The 20,335-nt window shown below is 48.7% G+C and overlaps 1 protein-coding gene across 1 annotated transcript in view; it reads right to left on the reverse strand.

The window, feature by feature from the left end:
- PTPN5 (protein tyrosine phosphatase non-receptor type 5) overlaps nt 1-9,537 on the reverse strand; it is a 53,932-nt gene extending 44,395 nt beyond the window's left edge. The window contains exon 1 of the mRNA XM_047693723.1: nt 9,250-9,537. The gene's annotated coding sequence lies outside the window, so the exon portion shown is untranslated. The remainder of the gene's footprint in view (nt 1-9,249) is intronic.
- Between the last annotated feature and the right edge of the window lie 10,798 nt (nt 9,538-20,335).

Here is a 20,335-nt window from a genome sequence, read left to right on the forward strand (position 1 = left end):
GAGCCCAGTGCAGAGGAATGGGGATGGATAGCCACACAATGTGCATCCAGCATTTTCCTGTACGCTCAGATTTGAAAAGAAGACAGGAAGGAGTGACTAAGTGGGAGAAAAAGAAGGAAGAAGTGAGTGAACAGAAGTGAAAGGGAAGAACAGCCGTATGAGACTCAGGAACAGATCACAAGAGGACAGATCCCGGCTGCTTTGGATCATGCGTTAAGGCCCTCTGTGAATTGCCCCCTGATTATGTAACTCCCTGCCTTACTAGACTCCTCTTTGAAAGCATTTGGAACTTTACCTCCTCCAGGCAGACTTCCCTGATCGACTTGGATCTCTTCCTTGGCTCGCTGAGCTGTACTACTTTGTACTCATTGATGCCATTTCCCATGATGCTAGGTCCTCTGGGGAAGGGCTGGGGGTCTCTGCTTCACTGGGGGCGAGTCTCATTCTCCATTTATCATCTGTAGTAAGAGATATTTTACACTGTCTCTTTTATTGGCTTCAGAGGGTGGGTGAGATTTATTTTGCATGGTTGGGTTTTTTTTTTTTTAAGATTTTTAAATTTATTTGTGAGAGAGAGAGAGAGAGAGAGAGTGCATGCACATACAAGTGGGGGAATGGCAGGCAGAGGGAAAAGCAGGCTCCTCGCTAAGCAAGGAGCCTGATGCAGGACTTGATCCCAGGACCCTGAGATCATGACCTGAGCTGAAAGCAGATGCTTAACTGACTGAGCCACCCAGGAACCCCTGCACGGTCTCTTTAAATCCAGTTTGCCTCCAACGCAATCTTGAGACAAGGCCTGTTATCTTATATTCTTATATGATTCTTTTCTGTCAGGCTCTGTTGGGCCCGAAACCCAGTGCCTGCCCTCAACCAGCATCCAGCTTAGTGCACAGAGTCAGAAATGGCCAAAATATGGAAAGAGCCCAGCTGTCCATTGACAGATGAGTGGATAAAGCAGACATGGTACATATACACAATAGAATATTACGCATTCGTCAGAAAGAATGAGATCTTGCCATTTGCAACGAGGTGGATGGAACTAGAGGGTATTATGCGAAGCAAAATAAGTTAATCAATGAAAGACAATTATCATATGATCTCACTCATATGTAGAATTTAACACACATGCACAGGTGTGTTCCCCTGAACACGGGGGAAAGGAAGGGAAAGTAAAATAAGGTGAAAATTGACAGGGAGGCAAACACGAGAGACAATAAACTCTAGGAAACAAAAGAAGGGTTGCTGGAGGGGATGTTGGGGGGATGGGGTAACTGGGTGATGGGCATTAAGGAGGGCATGTGATGTAATGAGCACTGGGTGTTATACACAACTGATGAATCACTGAACTCTACCTGTGAAACTAATAAAAAAAAAAAAAAACAAAGAATGTGCTAAATATCAACTCCCACCTTATGGGAGTGCCCAGGAGGACACAAGCGGAGTGGCTGGGAAGCTGCATGGAGAGATGACGAACATCTCTGGGACAAGCAGGAGTCCAGCAGGCAATGGGGAAGGCATGCCAGGTAGAGGACAGTGCTGGGGCAAAGACTTGGAGACATGCAGGAGTAGGGGAGTGGGAGAAAGATGACATGTGGGTGCAGCTGGGTGCATGCCACGGGAGAGGGGACTCCCATGGCATGGAGGCCTGCTTGGCAGCCGGCTAAGGCATCCACACTTGAACTTGAGGCTGCTTTTTCTTGGTGGCATGAAGGCGGGCCTTGCCAGTCTAGCTGGATATAGAAATCTGTGCCAGTGAGCTGGGGACACAACGGGGATAGATCCCCCAACTGCCTTATGCCCCAAATGACCCCACATGATGATGCCATTCCTATGAAGATCAAGAGCAGACAAGACATCCACAAAAGTAGGACCGGGAACACCGGTTACCTTGGAGGGCAGGTCCTTCCTTCCTGGAGGTCACGGCTAAAGGTGAAGCTGGCAGTATTTACAGGATGGGGTCGGGAAGCCTTTCACAATGAAGAGTTCTCCCACTCAAAGGCCAAGAGGGTCCCTGGTAGGAAGCAGGGCTGCAGGCCATGGGCCTCACCTGGGGTTTAAGGAGCTGAGGAGACGGACTACATCTGGGTTTGGGGAAGATGGAGTTTTGGCCATGATGGAAGCCCACGAGGTCCGGGCACCAAAGTGGCACAGAAGGTGCACACGGGACCTCCACAGACACTCCTGGGCTTTGTGCTTGGTCAATTCTGGCCCTCTGTCCTGAAGCTGCTCGGGCCCAGGAGGAGCCCCGGATGTCCCTCTGTGGTACCCCTGGAGGGGCTAGAAGGAGGTCAGGCAAGGAAGCCAGAGGGAAAAGGAAATGGTCCCTGCAGGCCTCCCTGCTTTTGATAAGCACTGGGGGATGATGAATGAGCTTCTTCCTCTGATACGAGTCTCAGGGAGGCAGGGCACCCTCGGAGGTCAGAGTCCCTGGCATCAGGTCTGAAGGCTGCTCCTGCTGCTGCTACAGAAAATCATTTTCTGAAACCATGGGTGAAAGCAGAACACCACTGACTAACACTAAAATGCCGGCCTCACCTCCTCCTGCAGGAAGCCTTCTCGGATCTCCACGCTGTGCACATGTGTCTCCTGCGTTCCCGCAGCCCTCCGCCCAGCACCAGAGGATGTTATAGCCTAGGTCTGCATTCTGGCTCTGCCACTCCCTGCTGTGTGTTCTTGACAAGTTCCTCAAGCTCTCTGAGCCTGTACGCTGAGGAGAATAAAAGCCTTCTGTACGGAACTGTCATGAGGGTCAGGTGAGATCATGTCATAAGCACCCAGAAGAAGTTAGTGCTTGTTTATTATTATTATTATTATTATTATTATCCGAGCACACGTCAGGATGGAGCACTGTTGCTGGGTTACTTGACTGGCACCCCCAAGAGACATAAGCTCCTTGTGGGCAGGGGCCTTGTGGCCGTGTGTATTTCCTGGCACAGTCAATACTTGCATGCATGAATGAACTGTGTCCTCTAAGACCTTTCCGGAGAGCTTTCTTTTCCACCCCCAAGGTCTCTAAATCACAATAATTCTTCACACATGGAGGCTGGATTCACTTTCACTCTGTTCTCTCTTCGCTCCTCTCTATTAGCTCCAAAGCCATGAAAAAGCCACAAACTTCTTCTTCTTCTTTGTTTTTTTAAAGATTTTATTTATTTGAGAGAGAGAGAAAGCACAGGAGTTCAGGGGAAAGGGAGAGAGAATCTGGAGCAGACTCTGTGCTGAGCGCAGTGCACAATGAGGGGCTCAATCTCATGACTGTGAGATCACAACCTGAGCCGAAACCAAGAGTTGGCCACTTAAACAACTGCGCCATCCAAGTGCCCCGAGCATCTTTTTTTTTTTTTTTTTTTTTTAACTAATGGCTTGTTCCCAGACTCCAAACTCCCAAGACTTCCTCGAGTGGCCTTTCTCATGCTGGGCCCACAAAAATCCTCTTAAAAGAAAACCCCAATGGTTTCTCACAAAGTTAAACACACAGTGACCCTATGATCCAGCAATTCCATTTCTAGGTCCAAAAAAACCGAAAGCAGGGCTCAGATACATACATCAGTATTCACTGCAATAGAGTCCATAATAGCCCGAAGCCAGAAGCAAACCAAGAGCTCCTCAGTGGATGAACAGATAAACCAAGTGCGGTCGTGCAGACAACAGAATATTACTCAGCCTTAAAAAGGAAGGAAATTCTGGGCCCATGCTACAACCTGAAAGCATCCTGAGGACGCTGTGCTAAGGGAAGCAAGCCAGACACAAAAAAGGCAAAAACTGTATGATTGCACTTATGCGAGGGGCCCAGGACAGGTGAATTCATAGAGAAAGAAAGTGGAATACAGGCCACCAGAGGCTGGGTGGGAATGAGGGCTTATTGTTTAACGGATACAGAATTTCACTTTTGCACAATGAAGAGAGTTCTCTGGGTGGGGGATGGTGATGGTAGTGCAATATTAGGAAAATATTGCAAATGTACTTAAATGCCCCCGGAAATGTACAGTTAGAAATGAATAACATAGCAAATTTCAGGTACTTCCCAATTTTAAAAAAAGCACCCCCTACAGAACCAACGAAATGCTGGAGGGACCCCATCTCGAATTAGACAGAGCTGGGTACCACTCTGGCATATCCTCAGCGCTCTTCTGCCTCTGGCCTCCTGATCCGAGATCTCCCTGTCCATCCCCTCCTTGGCTCTCGCTCTGGGGTCCCCTGTTCTCTTTCTATGCCAGGACCCAGGGCCACATCACTTATGTCCATGAAATCACCCTGCCCCTGTCCACAGTCACTCCTTTCCATTCCTTGGGCCCTCTTAACTCCTCCATGGCCCCATCATACTCTCTTGAGGTTGCTCAAAACGGAAGCCTCAAGAACCTGAGATAGAAAAGCTGTGGTTGAGGATGTTCACTACGGGATCCACCAACAAGGAAATGGTTAACCGAAATAGAGTAAAGCCACTGAGGATAAAAAAAGATCAGGATGGAACACAGAAGTCATGATAAAGTGTTAAGTGAAAAACGCAAGATACTAAAGCTAGGTGTGGACTGATTTCACCCGTTTAAAAAAATACAGACCTTTAGAGACAATCAAGAAACAGACTCTTGATACGGAGAACAAACTGATGGTTACCAGAGGGGAGGTAGGTGAGGGGAGGCAGATAGGGATTAAGGAGAGTCCTTAATTGTGATGAGCACCTGGTGATATAGGGAAGTGTTGCATCACTGTATGGTACACCTGAAATTAACATTACACTCTATGTTAACTAACTGAAATTTAAATAAAAAAAATAAACTGCAGGAAGAAAAAAAGATTTTCAGAAGAAACAGAACAGGATGTTCAAGATCATGGTTCGTCTTACATTTGCTTTACAGTGCGGTCATGTTATTTTTATAATGCAATTTATTTTTTGAGCCCAGGCAACACCCTTAGGCTGATGATGAAACATACAATTTCTGCGGCTGACTCCAGACACCCACAGGCTGCCCATTGCTGAAGTCCACAAGTTCCTCTGAGCGACTTCCAGAGAGTTCTGGGGCAGGGGAACATCTGACTTGAAGCTTCTCTAATGACTTCAACAAACCACCTCACCAAGCAAAGGAACAGCAATTTAGGGTCTTTCTTTGACCATCACACTGACCAGGAGATTTGGCCATGAACAGTTTAGCCCCTACATCAGTCCAAAGTTAGACATTTTCACCAAGATCCTTGCTCTCCAACAAATCTGCAAACTGTGGACTTTTCATACTTGAATGACAGCACATTCAAATCATCTGAGCTTTATCATTTTGATCCTACTACACCTTACTCTGTGGTAATATACTTAGTGGTTCATATAATTCCAAAGTATGCAGCTTCATACATAAATGGTCATTTCTAACATTCATGCATTCAACAACTATTTAGTGAGCTAGCATTGAGTATCGGGTTTGGTTTGCTAGTCACTAAGAATTCAAGGAGAATAGGACTCTGGTTCTCTTGGGACTCCTTAACACTGTGATTTCTTATTCCTCAGGCCTATAAACACCTACATGATCTGGCCCTGCCCCTCTTTTCTACCTTTCTCCTTACCACCCTTCCTCTCTGCCCATCTCTTATAGACACACTTGTTGCTCCCTGAAAACACCAAGGTATTCTTACCCCAGGGCCTTTGCACTTCTTAGAATGCTCTTCTCCCTGATTTCCTCACTTCATTCAGGTCTTTGGTCAACTCTCACCTCCTCAAAGATAGTTCTCTTTAAAGGCAAATCTCTTCCTTCACTCTTCCCCCTCCCCACTCTGTTTTATTTTTCTCCAGAGCACTTCTCACCCCTTGAAATGTCATATCTCTGCTTATGTTTTATTTTCTGTCTCCCTTGGTAGAGCTTGGGCAGGAAGTTCATCTTTTTCAGCAATGTATCCCCAGAGCCCAGAACAACCTGGCACATAACAGATGTTTATATGTATCTGGAGATTGAATGAATGGATGAACAAACTGGCTCTTGACAGTTCGGGGTGCTCAGTGAGCCAGCTTTGCAGGAGTCATTATGGCGTCCTGTCAGACCCACAGCCGCCACTGGCAGGCTTCTCTATCCTCCCTCCTGTTGGGCTCTTTCTGTGAATGGCATCCTTAGAAACTCAGGCTCAAAACCCTTGCCACCACTTCTCATTCCCCCCTCCCTCTAGCACCCACATCCAAACCCCTGCCCATTTCGGTGACACTCTGGCCTCCTGCATCAACTCCTTTCTGTCTTCATTCTTACAACCACCCCCACTCCTTATCTCTCACTTAGACACTGTCATTGTGTCTTACCTGGGCCCCCTGCCAGTGGGTCCTCCCCTCCAATCTGTTCTCCACATGGCAGCCAGGATGAGATTCCTATTGGCCAGGCTGGATCAGGTCTCTCCTCTACTCAGAAACTAAAGACCAGTCTCTTAGCTTGGCATTCAATGCTCCCAGAAACTGCCTCCACCTTCCTACCCAGTCTTCCTTCTTGCAACTCCTCTGTTATCCTTTCTGCTCCAGTTGGAATGAAACACTTCCCAGTTTCTACACATGCCCGAGAAGGCCCCGCTGCCTGTTCTCTGTTCATGCTCCCTCTAACACTTGAAATAATGCCCTTTCTTTCTTCTAGTGTACTAATCATGTAGACCCAATTCATATGCTACACCGCTTCTCCAAGAAGCGACTCCTGATTTTCCAGAAGAATAAAATCCATCCTTCTTCTCAACTCTTTCCCAAAGGTCATCTGTATCTCTTTTAGGGCAGGTGTTGGGAAAAGACAGGCGATATGACAAGGAAGGGTTCAGAATCTGGATTCAGATGATCTGAGCTCGAGGCACAGCTCTCTGGCTGAGACTTTTAAATTATGCACCCTTAGATAAGTTCGACTCCGAGTCTTAGCTTCCCTGTTTGTAAAATGGGAATGATAACACTGTGGCTATCATGGGTGCATTTAGAGAATTAAATGTAAGCGACAGTGTAAGAAAAGCTTTGACACTATATCAATTACTAAATTCCATCACAATTAGCTGTGAAACAACGGATGAAGAGAAGCGTTCCTTGTCCCAGGGAGGTTTCATGGATGTCTTATGCAGCTGAGCCCTAAGTCAGGTGGGGAAGGGATTTTTGGGGAGAGAGGGATTCTGGGGCCCTAAAATCCCATGTCTTTGGGCAATGGAAGAGGGAAGACGTGGAGCGTATACCCACAAAGCCTGGGCTCTAACGGTATTAATAGTTACCTATTCCGGAGCTCCTTCTATGCCCCAGGCACTGTGCTAAGTACCCTACATAAATTATCTCACCTCATTGTATTCCCTCACAGAGTAATAGAAGAGGAAAAGCAGGCCCACAGTAGTTATATAAATAAGTGCTCCCCTTCCCCCCACCCTTCTCCCTGGTTCAGCCCTGAAAGGTACCCTGCAAATTTTCAATCCCATAATCTTATCTTTCAGATGGAGAATCTCAGACCCAGAGAGGTTATGAGCATTCATTGAAGCTGTCCAGCCAGCGAGGAGGAGGCTGGGCCTGGAACCCAGATCTCTCCACTTTCAGGGTGGGAACCACTGCTCCACAGAAAGCCAAGGGGCACCACGCATTAGGAAGTCTACGTAAATGGCGCTTCTGGAGTGCAATGCCATTTCTGGGGCCTACGGCCTGAGTGGTCGTCCCTGAAGTTAGGACACCTGTCACCTTGCCAGGCTGCTCATCCCACTCAAGAAGGAAGCTCTTGGGACAAGAGCCTCAGGCCCCTACAGACTGAACACTGCCCTCCTTGCCAACTATGTTGTCTACGTCTTGAGTCTCCTCAAGAGTGACTGACTTCTTCCACTCACCACCCAGCTTGTACTCCTTCGACATACCTCTCGGGGCACCCTGTCTGCACCAGGCATCGGGCTCAGCTCTGGGGACACCCAGCTGCCCTTGAGGGAGCCTTGCCCTGAGCTACCACCTGAGCCTGATGAAGCTGTAACTCAAGCTTCCCCAGCAGCTTTGTCAGCAACATCAAGAGGCCATACTCAACAGACATCAAGGAGGAAGGGGCAGCCGGACGTGAAGGATTTGGGGGACCTCCACAAAGGGATGACGCAAGGGGCCTGGGTATAAGATGCAGGCCATTAAGAAGGAGGGGAGCGTGACTGGGAAGCCGTATAGTCAGGTCAAGGTGAGGGAAGGGGTTGACTCTTGAATGCCACAGCAACTGGTCCAACTGAGGACACAGACTCAATGACTTCTGGGAGAGCCCAACATCCTAGAATCTGATCTCCTGCCCAGAGCTGCTTCATTCTTGCCAATCAAATCCCCAAACCTGGAGTGCTTGCTTGCATAAGAGAGCTCTCCTTTGAGGCTGACTGAAGCAAACTAAAGGCCACCCTTTTCCCCCCACAGTAAGGATGGTAGCAAATGAAAGGCACCTGCCGCTCCAAGTGGGGGCAGGGCTGGAATTACAAAGACTTTGCTGGTACACTCAGATGAATTTTGGGGTTTCAGTGGCTATAGAATTGAATCATGTAGGAGAAAAATGAATAGGAAAGCCATAGACCCTAAATTCTCAGGCATGCTTTGTCACTAACTCTGGTGACCTTGGTCAAGCCACCTCACTGGACCTCAGTTTCCCCATTTGTACAGTGAGGGGGTTAAGTGAGTTCCAAGGGCTCATCTGGTTCTGACCCTCTAAGCCACGTGATCCTTGGTCAGGTAAGCCCCTCAGGGCTCTGATCAGGACAATCTCCGGATTTTGCAGGAGTCTGGGCCTCATCTAGGAAAAAGGGGCATGCTGGGGGAGGGGAATGCGCTGGGCTCTTTTTTTGAGGGTGGGTGGGTAGCCCGTGGTTTAAGCTACACTGTCGGTCCGGGGGAGGCGAAGCGAAGGGAAGGCTGGGAGTTCGTTTTACAGGCCAGCAGGCTAGCGGCGATCTCCTACCTCCCTCCGGAGCTTCAGACCCCGGAGAGGCAATGCAGCCAAGAGCCGCGCACCAGCCTCGGTCGCGGAGGCTCGGACCCGGGACCACCGCCTCCATCCTTCCCCGGAACCGTGCACGAGCTTCGTGGGGAGTGGCTGCCGCTCTCTACCCGGTACCCAGCGCCGAGCCCCCTCCCCGGCCGGGTCCCCCTCCCCCAGTCCGGGGGCGCAAGGAGCCCCATGGGGGCGTGGCGGTGGCGGGCTCTGGCTTCTCGGCCCTGGGGGTTGGAGGAGGTCTCACTCGCGGGGCGGCCCCCGGAGGGACCCCGCGCCTTCCACCTCCCCGCTCCCCACACAAAGGCGCCCACAGAGGCGCCGCACTTACCGGCCAGAGCGGGCTCCGGGTGCCGGCGAGCCGGCGGGCGGGCAGGCTGGCGGGAGGATGTGCGCGCGCGAGTGTGCGTGTGTCTGCGTGTGTTCCTGTGTGTGTCTGCGCGAGTGTGTGTGTGTGACGGGGGCCGCGCCGAGCTCTGTGCGTCTGCGTGTGCGGGGGCGTCCGTCCGTCGGTCCGTCCGCCCGGCGCTCCGTCCCGCGCTCCGTGCGCGCTCCCTTGCCCTGCCGCCCCACTAAATGCGCTTGGGCTGCGGAGTCGCGGGCGCAGCCGCCGGGTCTGCTCGGCACCCCCCGGCCCCGGCTCCGCCCCGCCCCCGGGCGGCCTGGCGCCGCTCCCCGGGAATTGCGCAGGGCCCGCGGGGCTGGCGGGCGGGGCGTGGGAGCTCCGGCAGCGCCCAGGGGCCCGAGTGGGGCCGGATCCCCGAGCCTTAGTCCCTGACCCTGCTCTCAGGCGCCCCCTCCCCCTACTCTGCGCGGAGTCCCCTCGCGCGCCGCCCCCGCGCGGAGGTTGCCTGGACAGCGAGGGCGGGGGAGCGGGAGAACCGCATGCATTTCATTCATGATTTTCTCTTCACGGGAGCCCCGGGCCCGGGCTGCGCCTATACGGCGACCGCCAGAGGGACCCCAGCGGGGCTATGCGCTCCGAACCCAGTGCGGGACGTACAGGCAGACAGATGGGGGTAAAGGAGAGCAAGACAAAGGGGTCAGTCCTGGGGGCGGAGGGGGGGGGGGACCGGAGGGTGTTTGGAGAGGGTGCTGTGCCCCTCCCCGATGTTGCCCGCAAGATGCCAACATCTGCACGGAGTGGTTGCATACCCGGGCGCACACAGTGCCGGGTGCCCAGGACCTGCTCCAGGGCTCGCATGAGGCACCCGCCTTCCCACTCTTTTTTCTTCAGTTTCTGGGGAGCAAGACCTCGCGGGTCTCTCGCGGTGGGGCCCGCACCTGTCTTGGCTTTCTTCTGGGCACCAGGGGCCGGGACGTGCAAGGAGCTGCCCATGGCCCCACAATCTCACATTTTCCCAGGCTGGCACCCCGCTAGTTAGAGGTTCCTCATATTCCTGATTGGCAGGGGAGGGGGGAGCTTTTTGAGGTATCAGGCTGCACACAGAGCAGAGATCCTAAGCTCCATTTTTACATGGGGTAACCGAGGCGAGAACACCACACAGCTATCACCCTCGTTCCAGCCACTATCCTCTTTCACTCGGAATTCTGCTATAGCCACCAGATTGGTCTTCCTGCTTCCAGCCTTGGCCCCTGAAGTTGATTCGCCACACAGCAGTAAGAGATCCTTTTAAAACGTAAGTCTTCAATCCTACAATGGCTCTTCATTTTAGGCAAGCGAAAGCTAAAGCCCCTTAACAGGCTGCAAGGCCTCTCCTGAGCTGGCTCCCTTTGAAGTCTCTAACCTCACTTCCTACCGCTCTATTCGCAGTGGTCTCTTTTAACGCACCGCCAACATGGCAGCTATCCTATGGCCTCAGGACCTTTGCACCGCTCTGCCTGGAAACTGCCCCCCAGAGAGTCACACGTCTTGCTCCTTTACATCTTAAATGTGTCACCTCAAAGAGGTCTTCTGTGACCATCCTATTTTAAATTGGAAGCCCACTCTTCCTATTCGTGGTAGTCATGACCTTTTTGTGTGTCTCCTGTGGCTCATTGGCCCTTCACTGTCAGCTCTCACCTCAGTCTGTGGCATTCCAGTCCCCCAGGCTCCCCAAAATTTGTTCTCTAAACAAACTATATTTTTCCGGTTTCTATCCTTCGTTCATCCAGTGCTTTCAGCCTGGAAAGCCATGCCCCTCTGTTTTTCCTCGTTTGTAAGGTCCAGTTCAAATACATCCTTCTCCATAGGGCTTTCACTCATATCCCACCTGGGTACTAAGTACTCATTCCTTTCTGTCTGCTATGATAGCAGTTTCTTTCTTTCTTTCTTTCTTTCTTTCTTTCTTTCTTTCTTTCTTCTAAGTGCACTATAAACTCCTGGGCTAGGGATGGGTCTCTTATCTCTCTCCAGTTCCCAGCACGAAGGGACCATCATTACACGCTTGTGGATTAAGGGCAGTGATTTGGAAGGACTGGATCTTGATTAGTCTTTTTTCCCCCTAGGAGAGGCACAGAGCCCAGCTAGGTCTTCTCATTATCCTCAGGTAGTTGTCTGTGGATCCAGTGTCAGATAATCAGGTCGTGCTGCTTGGTCTGTTCGGAAGCGTGGGTAGACATGTCAGTTACTGCTCAAGGACACTCCCTCCCTGAGAGCATCATCTCTTGTCCTTCAGCATAAGGTTGATTTTCCCTAATGGCATCAGTGTAACAAGAGCAGCGACCATAAATGAACATTGAGTATGCTCCAGGCACTGTTTCATGTATTTTCAATATATCGCTCTATTCATCTTCATGATAACTTTGGGAGGCAGGCATTTTGATATTCTCATTTTCAGAATAGAAACCAGAAGGGAAAAGTGACTCATGTTTAAGGTCCTGCAGTTGATATGTGAGGGGTGTGTGTTTCAAATTCAGATCTAGCTAAATCCAAAGCCTGAGTTCATAGAGCAGGGGTTCCTTACCAGCAAAGGCTCTGGAGGCTGATGGAGGGGAGGGAAGGGGAGGGGAGGAGGAGGGCTCAGAGAGATTCGGCAAGGTCAGCCTGGCCCAGATTCTTTTGGAAGCCAGCTCAGGGAGTCACAGAGGCTTGGCACTCCAGCAGGTCTGGGGACTTGATGGCTTCTGTCAGGGATGCATGTGATGTCCTATGGGGAAGGTGAGTTGTCACCCTTTGTGAAGACAATACCGGAAGGCCAGGACTGCCTCACAGACATTCCTAGCTGTGTGCTCTGGGTTCCAAACCCAGCCCTAGCTGTCAGATGTGATGTACAATGTCCATCTCCAGGGGTTACAGTTAGGATCTGTGATGACATACATGGTAAGATACCTGTGTGATACATACCTGTGCGACTGGACCTACAATGTAGTAGTGGCTCAAAAAATGATCTGTTTCCTTTACTTCTCATAGGGCATTGCTGTCCCATAGGGATAGAGCTAAACTAGTCTTCTTACCCCTTTTCTGCCCTGTACATCCTCTTATTAAAGAGTTTTAGATTCCCATTGTCTGGTAAATGTTACCATGGGGTGCAGTTAAGGAAGGAAGTCCAACTTTTATGAAGGGCTTTAAAAACAAGCTATCCATGTTGCTTCCCTCTATTCTCCCCTTTCATCTGCATGGGTACTGTTATTACAGAGGAAGCTGAGGCCCAGTACTGTGACCATGGCTTCCCGTTGGCCACAGTACTCTCTAATGAATGGCAGGAATGAGATTCTGACCGGTGTCTGACTCAGTGCCCTGAGCAGCACCCATCTGTTTACCTCGTCAGCATGCAGAGTGAGCCCACCAATTTCCTTTCTCTTCTCTGATGGAGAAGAAGGAGAATTCTGTGAGTCCCATGGCAATGGAGTCATCCTTTGGGGGTCGGGAGGGGTTAGGCTTACTGGGCCATTTCATGTGACTCACGTAGCCTCTTTTGAGGAAGGGAGGAAGAGGGGTTTGGGAAAGAAGAGAGAAAGTGGGGGGGAGAGAAAGAGGGCCTGACTAACCAGAGAGCAACTTGCTGGTGGTTTTTGATGGGCTTTTAGAGATTAGAGTCGATATTTCTTGCTTTTGGTCTCACTTGGAATTCATGCTACTGATAATGAAATGTTTTGCTTCAGTGAAAATGTTCCCCTATCCAGATTTTATTTATTTACTTACTTATTTATAACCCACCCCAATCCACAAAGGATTTGAGGTAGCTTACCACAGGAGCAGAAACCATAAAACAATGTTAAAATATCAATAAGGATAGAGAATCAGGACCAAGAAAGATGTAAATAAACTTTGAGAGACAAGACCAAAGCTTGATAATTACAGCTGATTTTTATCGAGTTCTTCCTGAATGCAAAGGAATTTTGTACACATCACTTTATTTAATCCATAAAAAGAGCCCTGTGAGGTAGGTGCTATTATTTTCTTCCTTTTGAGGCATAGAGAACTGAGGACCAGAGAGATGAACTATGATGCCCAAAGTCACATAACTGATGAGCCATAGCACCAATATTTGGTTTGACTTTGGAACTCGTGCCCTTCACCGCTGTCCCGCCCTGCCTCCCCAATAGAAAAAAGACTACAAATATGCAGACCACAGAGGCCTCCAGGGCACTGGGCTTGAGCCTCAAGTTCAGTTCTGTTCATCTTGGATGGCAAAAAGAAAGGGAAATAGCACATGGAACTAATGCCCTCACACCGTACAAGTCTTTGCTCAAGGTCACTTCCTCAATGAGGCCCACCCTGACCACTCTTCTTTTTTTTTTTTTTTAAAGATATGTTTATTTACTTATTTATTTTGAGAAAGAGAGAGCAGGGGAAAGGGAGAGAGAGCATTTTTTTTTTAAAGATTTTATTTATTTATTTGATAGAGATCACAAGCAGGCAGAGAGGGAGGAGGAAGCAGGCTTCCTGCTAAGCAGAGAGCCCGATGCGGGGCTCGATCCCAAGACCCTGGGATCATGACCTGAGCTGAAGGAAGAGGCTTTAACCCACCAAGCCACCCAGGTGCCCCCTGACCACTCTTCTTAATAGTGGAGCTTGCCTCTGCCTCCTTCCTGCTGCTGCCCAGTCCCCCTTTACCTTTTCCTTTATGATGGCACATTTTACCTTCTAACATACTGGGTAATATACAAGCTATATTGTACATTTGTTGTAACATAAAGCACTCTTCAATATATTCTTTATTAATACATTTATTTGTAAATTTTAAATTAACTTATGTGGCTAATAGGGTCACTGTTTCAGTGTCCGTCTTCTTTCGGTAGAATACAGGTTCCACACGGGCAGACATTGTCATCTGTTTGGATCACTGATATATCCCAAGTGTCACAATGCCTGATGTGTAGTAGGTACTCAATAAATTTTTGTTGCATGCTTGAACGATTATTTCAGCGAGGAAGAAACAGACCAATACGTCTAAAGTGGCAAAGTAGGTCACCTTTTTTTTTGCTAGTTTACATTATCTTCCCCTCCTTCCTCCTTTCTTTTCTTCTTTGTTTTTTTCCTGTTCATTTCCATAAAGAATTCGAGGCAGCTCTAACACTTAGCTCTCAGAGCACAGTTTCGGGAGGATTTTTCTGATGTTAGATCCTTAGGGTCCCTGTGGCCAATGACCTTAGTCTCATTGTTATAGGAAATGTATAAATGGGTTTCATGAAGCCGATTTTGGAGAGGTCTCTCAACAAAAGCTGGGCATCATCCTACACCTAAATTGGCAAAGGTAATTCATTTAGGGGTCGAGGAATAATGTCCCAATATCTTTCCCAAGGACTTGGGATTTGGAGCAGGTGCTGTGGGATGGAGATGGGAAAATGAAAAACAGAGCATTTATGTGAAATAATTGACTTAAAAGGAGAGGACATCTTTGTGTTCCTAAAAGCTCACCTCCGGAGTCGTATTTCCTGGCTGCAAGCCTAAAGAGTGAAAAGCCAAGGACATTAACAAGGTTTGTCAGAGGAGACGCTGAGCTGGGGTGGATGCGGGCTAGGGGTGTGATGTGATCTTTCTCTAGGAGCTGGCCTCATATCCGGGCCAAGCCTCTGAGAGCTGCAGACACCAGCCTGTCAACTCAAGGTGAAGGCCAAGGGCACCTGGCTGCCAATCCCAAGGAGAAACATCTGAAACACCATCTCAGGAGGAGTGAGAGTCAGAACTTTGATCACTCCTCTAGGATCTTATGAAGCAGATTTGTTAAAAAAAAAAAATATTTTATAGAGGGCCTCTCTGAGCTGGTCCCTATTCCAGAAGCTGGGTACATATTAGAGAACAAGACGGTCATCGTCCCTGCTCTCATGGAACTTACATTCTAGGGGGGATACACTTCCAATGAACCAAGTTAAAATAATGAATAAAAAGATAATTTCATACAGGGATAAGTGCAGTAAAGGAAAAGAAAAGAGAACGGGGCGATGGAGCATGAAGGTAGAGGGAGGATGTTTCTGACTGGGTGATCAGGAGGAGATAACATCTGAGCAGAACTTTGAGTTAGAAGAAAATGGCTGCGCAGAGTAGGGAAGAGCTTTGTAGGCAGAAGTTTCTCTTCTAGGCACAGCAGAAAGGCCAGGGACAGATGAGGTGGGAGAGGAGGCTGGGGGAGTTTGCGTTTTATTCTGGTGTGCTAGGAAGTGACAGAAAGTTTCTCTGTGGGGAGAGTGATGGGGCTTGACTCCGAATCTGGAATCGGAGAGAGTAGCAGCAGCAGAGAAGCACTGAGAATCCCAGCCCTCTGCTCCCAGAGGGCCCCTGGAAGACCTCCCATCCCGTGCTTCCCAAGTTGGTTGCATCTCAGAATCACTACGGAGAACTATTTAAAAAATATAGATTCTCAGGCTCCCCCCCCCCCCCAGAAAGTCTGACTCAGTAGGATTGGGCGAGGCTCTATCTTAAGATGCTGCCACTGATCAGCTGAGAACAAGTAGCCGGCCAAGGCCCCCCACTTTACGGGGAGTACATGGAGGTACAAGAAGGAGAAATGCCTTGTCTGAGGCCCCACAGGGTGTCTGCTGACCCTGGAGCACTGAGGGCCAGGGGTGTCTGGCAAAAAGCCACAGGAGTGACTATTGGCTAACATAGGCAAAGGAGAATTTATTGGAAGGCAGTGGGGGTAGCTCATGGTTGGAAGGGAAGGCTGAAGAACCATGCCTGGAAAGGTGAGAGTCGTGCTTGTAAGTTTCCAGGGTTGGGACATCTCCATCGTCCCATCCACGTGTCCCCATAGAGATGCACGAGCACCTAACTTGGCTTTCTTCATTCCTACCACTCAAGACTCCAAGTTCTGGGAGAGCCAGAGAGTGATTGGCTGGGTTCTGGTTGTAGACTCCCCCCACTGGCTAAGGGAGGACACACCCTGATTGATAGTCCTATTCAGACTTCACTCAAAACTTCTTCCAAAAGGAAACCAGGGGTCTGTTACCAAAAGAGCAGCCACAAATGTGCACTACACGTGGAACCTCACAGGGTCGTAAAGATCACTAATCACTAGCATCATTCCCGTCATTATAGTAACACTTACTTACCACGTACTATCCGAAGCATGGTACATATATGAGCTAATTTAACTCACACTTTAAGGCTATGAGGCAGGTACTGAAGTAGGTGCTGAGCTGGGAAACTGAAGCACAGAGAAGGTAGGTAGCAACTAATGTCTAGATTCTGCTTTTAAAGGCTCCAATGGTCATTTACACCTGTTGCCTAATAGGCTTCTCATTTTTAACTTGTGAGGGTAGGCCTTTTTAGAGTGGAGAAAGTGAGAGTGACTATGCTGTAAGATCTAGTTAGTAAGCAGGGGAGTCCTTGGACTCATACATTCACTCATTCATTCATCCACTCACCCACCCCATCGTCTGTCTGTCCATCCATCCATCCATCCATCCATCCATCCATCCATTCACTCGCTTATTCATTCATCAAGCAGCAAGCAGCTGTCAGGTTCTGGGAATGCACTGGTTAATAAGCTGCAGTTTCTTCTTTCCAGGAGTTCACCAACCCCAGGTGGAGTGTTTGGGGCAGTGGTGAGAGAAGAGTCTAGAATGTGAGGCTGGCCCAGGAAAAATAAAAACGAAAACAAAACCAAGGGCCTCTTGTTAAAGGGTTTGGGTTTTGTCTTGAGGGTAACCGCAGAAGGATTTGAAGCTGGGAATATGTGTCTTATGCAGACAACTCTGACTGCAGTATGAGGAATGGACTAGAGGGTAAGAATGAAGGTAGGGGACAGTTGTGGGGTAAGTGGGGTGAGAAAGCATGGCTGCCTGGATTAGGATGTTGGCACTGGAGATGGAAGGACGTGAACAGAGTTGACAGATTAAAAAGTGGAATTGACAGGACTTGCTGGTTGGCTGAGGCTGGGGGGTGAGGGTGGGTTTGAGGATGAGGCCAGGGTTTCTGGCTTGGGCAGCTGGGTGAGGTGTGGTGCCCTATACTGTGGGTGAGGTCCAGCTGAGGAACCGTTTGGGTGTGGGAGAGGATAGCTCGGTTTTGGACATGCAATGTTTGAAGTTTCAGTATGACAGCGACAGGGAGGGATAGAGAAGTTTGTAGATCTTTTGCCTCCAGACCCTGTGATCTTCCCAGAATGCCTTGCTAATGTGAGAATCTCCATCTGTGAAGAACACTCAGAAACTGAGACTGTCAGATAAACTTTGGAGATCCCCTACTTCATTGCCCTCGCATTTCACATGAGAAAACAGAGGCCAGAGAAACGTGGTTCCTGGAAGATCCCATAGCAAAGGGATGGTTGAACTAAAACCAGAAGGGCTTCCAGGAAGGCCCATATGCTATCCTCCCACAGGACCCTAGTCCAGAGGGCACGTACCAGACACTTCACAGCGGAAGCCAGACTCCAGAAGAGTTCTGTTTGGCCTGCAACTAGTTCAAACTAGTTGTCACTGTTAAGAAAAGATTAGAACATTTCAGGGGCGCCTGGGTGGCTCAGTCGTTTAGCATCTGCCTTCAGCTCAGGTCATGATCCCGGGGTCCTGGGATCCAGCCCCACATTGGGCTCCCTGTGCCGCAGGAAGCCTGCTTCTCCCTCTCCCACTTCCTCTGCTGTGTTCCCTCTCTTGATGTGTCTCTCTCTGTCAAATAAATAAATAAAATCTTAAAAAAAAAAAAAAAGAAAAGATCAGAACATTTCAAGTACAAATCCATATTTAAAAAAAAATTACAAGATCTGGCAACCTCAGGCTCCCATGCCTACATGACAGTGACCAATGACGCTGGGGAGCAGCTGCTCCCTTGAAGCAGGACGTGTCCAGTTTGTCACAGTCCCCACTCTTTTCCCCATCACTGAGGGCATGTGCTATTTGCCACTTGTCAACAGGCCTGCTCTGTTGTTTTTCTTAAAGGGCGAAGTCACATATTTTTGGTATCATAACTAAAATATCTCTTATCTGTCCCCAGCTTGCTTCATAGCCCTGGCTTCTGAAAGCATTTGAGTGATGACCCTACCCCTTCCCCTCTGTGAACCACACATTGCTCTTCTGTAAAGCGAGGCATTTGAATACGCTTCCGGGGGGGCCCCCCTCCAAGGTGCACTTCAGAAAGGAGATCTGCTATTGGCAATGTGTGATTGTTCTGCAGATGGTTTTTGAGGGATTGCTCACCCTTGACTCTTTTGTTCTTGAATTATGATTTATCTAAGCCCTTGGAAGAAAATGCCTTTTGTTTTGGGAGTTTATCCTTCATCTTTCGATTTTGAAAAAAATGAGTACTTCAAACAATGCAGTATCGCTGCAGTGGCTAGGAAGAGAGCAGCGCTGGAGGCTGCCTGGAGACAAAGGCAGCAGAAAACTCTTGTCTCTCTTTCTCTTCCCTTCCCACCCCTTCCCATCCTTACCCCTTCCGTCCTTTCTCTTCCTTTCCCTTCCCCTCCCCTCCCTTCCCTTTTTCTCCCTTCTCCTTCCCTCCCTTTCTTTCTCTTCCCTTCCTTTCTTTTCCCATCCCTTCCCCCATCCTCCCCTCTCTCCTCTCTCTTTTCTCTTTTGAGCAAAGATGTCATAATCTAAAACCTCTTCTAAAAAGACCAGTCTTATGCCCAATAGAGTTTAGGTTGGGGATGCCTGGGTGGCTCAGCAGGTTAAGCCACTGCCTTCAGCTCAGGTCATGATCCCAGGGTCCTGGGATGGAGTCCAGAAGCAGGCTCCTTGCTCGGCAGGGAGCCTGCTTCCCTCTCTGCCTCTGCCTGCCACTCTGCCTGCTTGTGCGCTCAATCACTCTCTCTCTCTGACAAATAAATAAATAAATAAATAAATAAATAAATAAATAAATAAAACCTTAAAAAAAAAAAAGAGTTTAGGTTGCCTTTGAATCCAAAGGGTTGTTTCTAAAGACCATCCCCTCCCCAGCCAAACTATCAAATACTCAATGAAATGAACTCTTGAGTTTTAATTCTGGCTGTTATTAGATAGTTGGTTCATCTTGGGAAAGTAATTTACTTTTCTCTGGGCTTTGGTTTTCCCATCTATAAAATGGAAGGTCGGAGGAAATGCTTGGATGCTGTTGCATTTCCTTATGGCCCTAACATTTTAGGAGACTGCCAGAAATTTAGAGTTGTTTGTTTGTTTTTATTTAAATGATCTCTACACCCAACATGGGGCTCGAACTCAGGACCCAAGATCAAGAGTCTCGTGCTCCTCTGACTGAGCCAGCCAGGCACCCCACCCCAGATTTAATCAGTGGTAAAGGAAGGATTTCTATCCACCCTTCTCAGTAGATATGATGTGCTCCCAGCACATGTCTTGCTAGGTAATCTTTCTTTTAGCATCATTCCTTTGTTGTAGGACCTAAATGTCTGTAATTAATTCTCCAAGTCTGATATAGCCCTCAGACTGCAGGTCCCCAGCCACAGGGATGATAGAAACGATTTAAGCAACAAGTGCACCCCCTGGTGACCGATGTAAAAAATCGCAGAAAGGCTCCGCAGTTCAACAAATCCTGAATTTAAATCCAGCCTCTGCCTAACTCTCAAGGTAAGATTTTTAGAAAGGGCATGAAAGTCTTGTAAAGTAATCTACAGCTTACAGATAGGAAAGTTACTGTTTCTGAAGGTTGTATGTCCACTCCCAGAGCCAACATTTGCCCACGTGACATGTCCACCCTCAGTGCTCCTCAGTTCTTGACTTAACAGTTGGGGTAGTGGATGTGTTGAGTCTCGCACTGCCAACCTCCAGTTACGCCTGTTTCTTGGTGCTGTGGTGGGACTGGTTATTTTGGGACAGAATCAGGTCTCAGCTGTTGGAAACGTAGGAAACACATGTTACAGGAGTTCTTAGTCCTGCTGGAAAAAGGTAGGGGATAATGTTAGATTCACTTATTCAAATGATCAAATACTGAGCACCTACTATGTTCCAGAAAGTTCCTAAGTAACAGGTGTACAAGTTGTAAACAAAACGAAGACCTTGTTTTATGAGTTTACATTTTATTGGTGAGGGGTTTATATTCTTTTCTAATCAGAGATGTGAAGATTCATTGATTGCAAGTCATGGTCGTCTGGTCTGGCAAA

This window comes from Lutra lutra, chromosome 10, assembly GCF_902655055.1.
Source record: "Lutra lutra chromosome 10, mLutLut1.2, whole genome shotgun sequence".
NCBI lineage: Eukaryota > Metazoa > Chordata > Mammalia > Carnivora > Mustelidae > Lutra > Lutra lutra.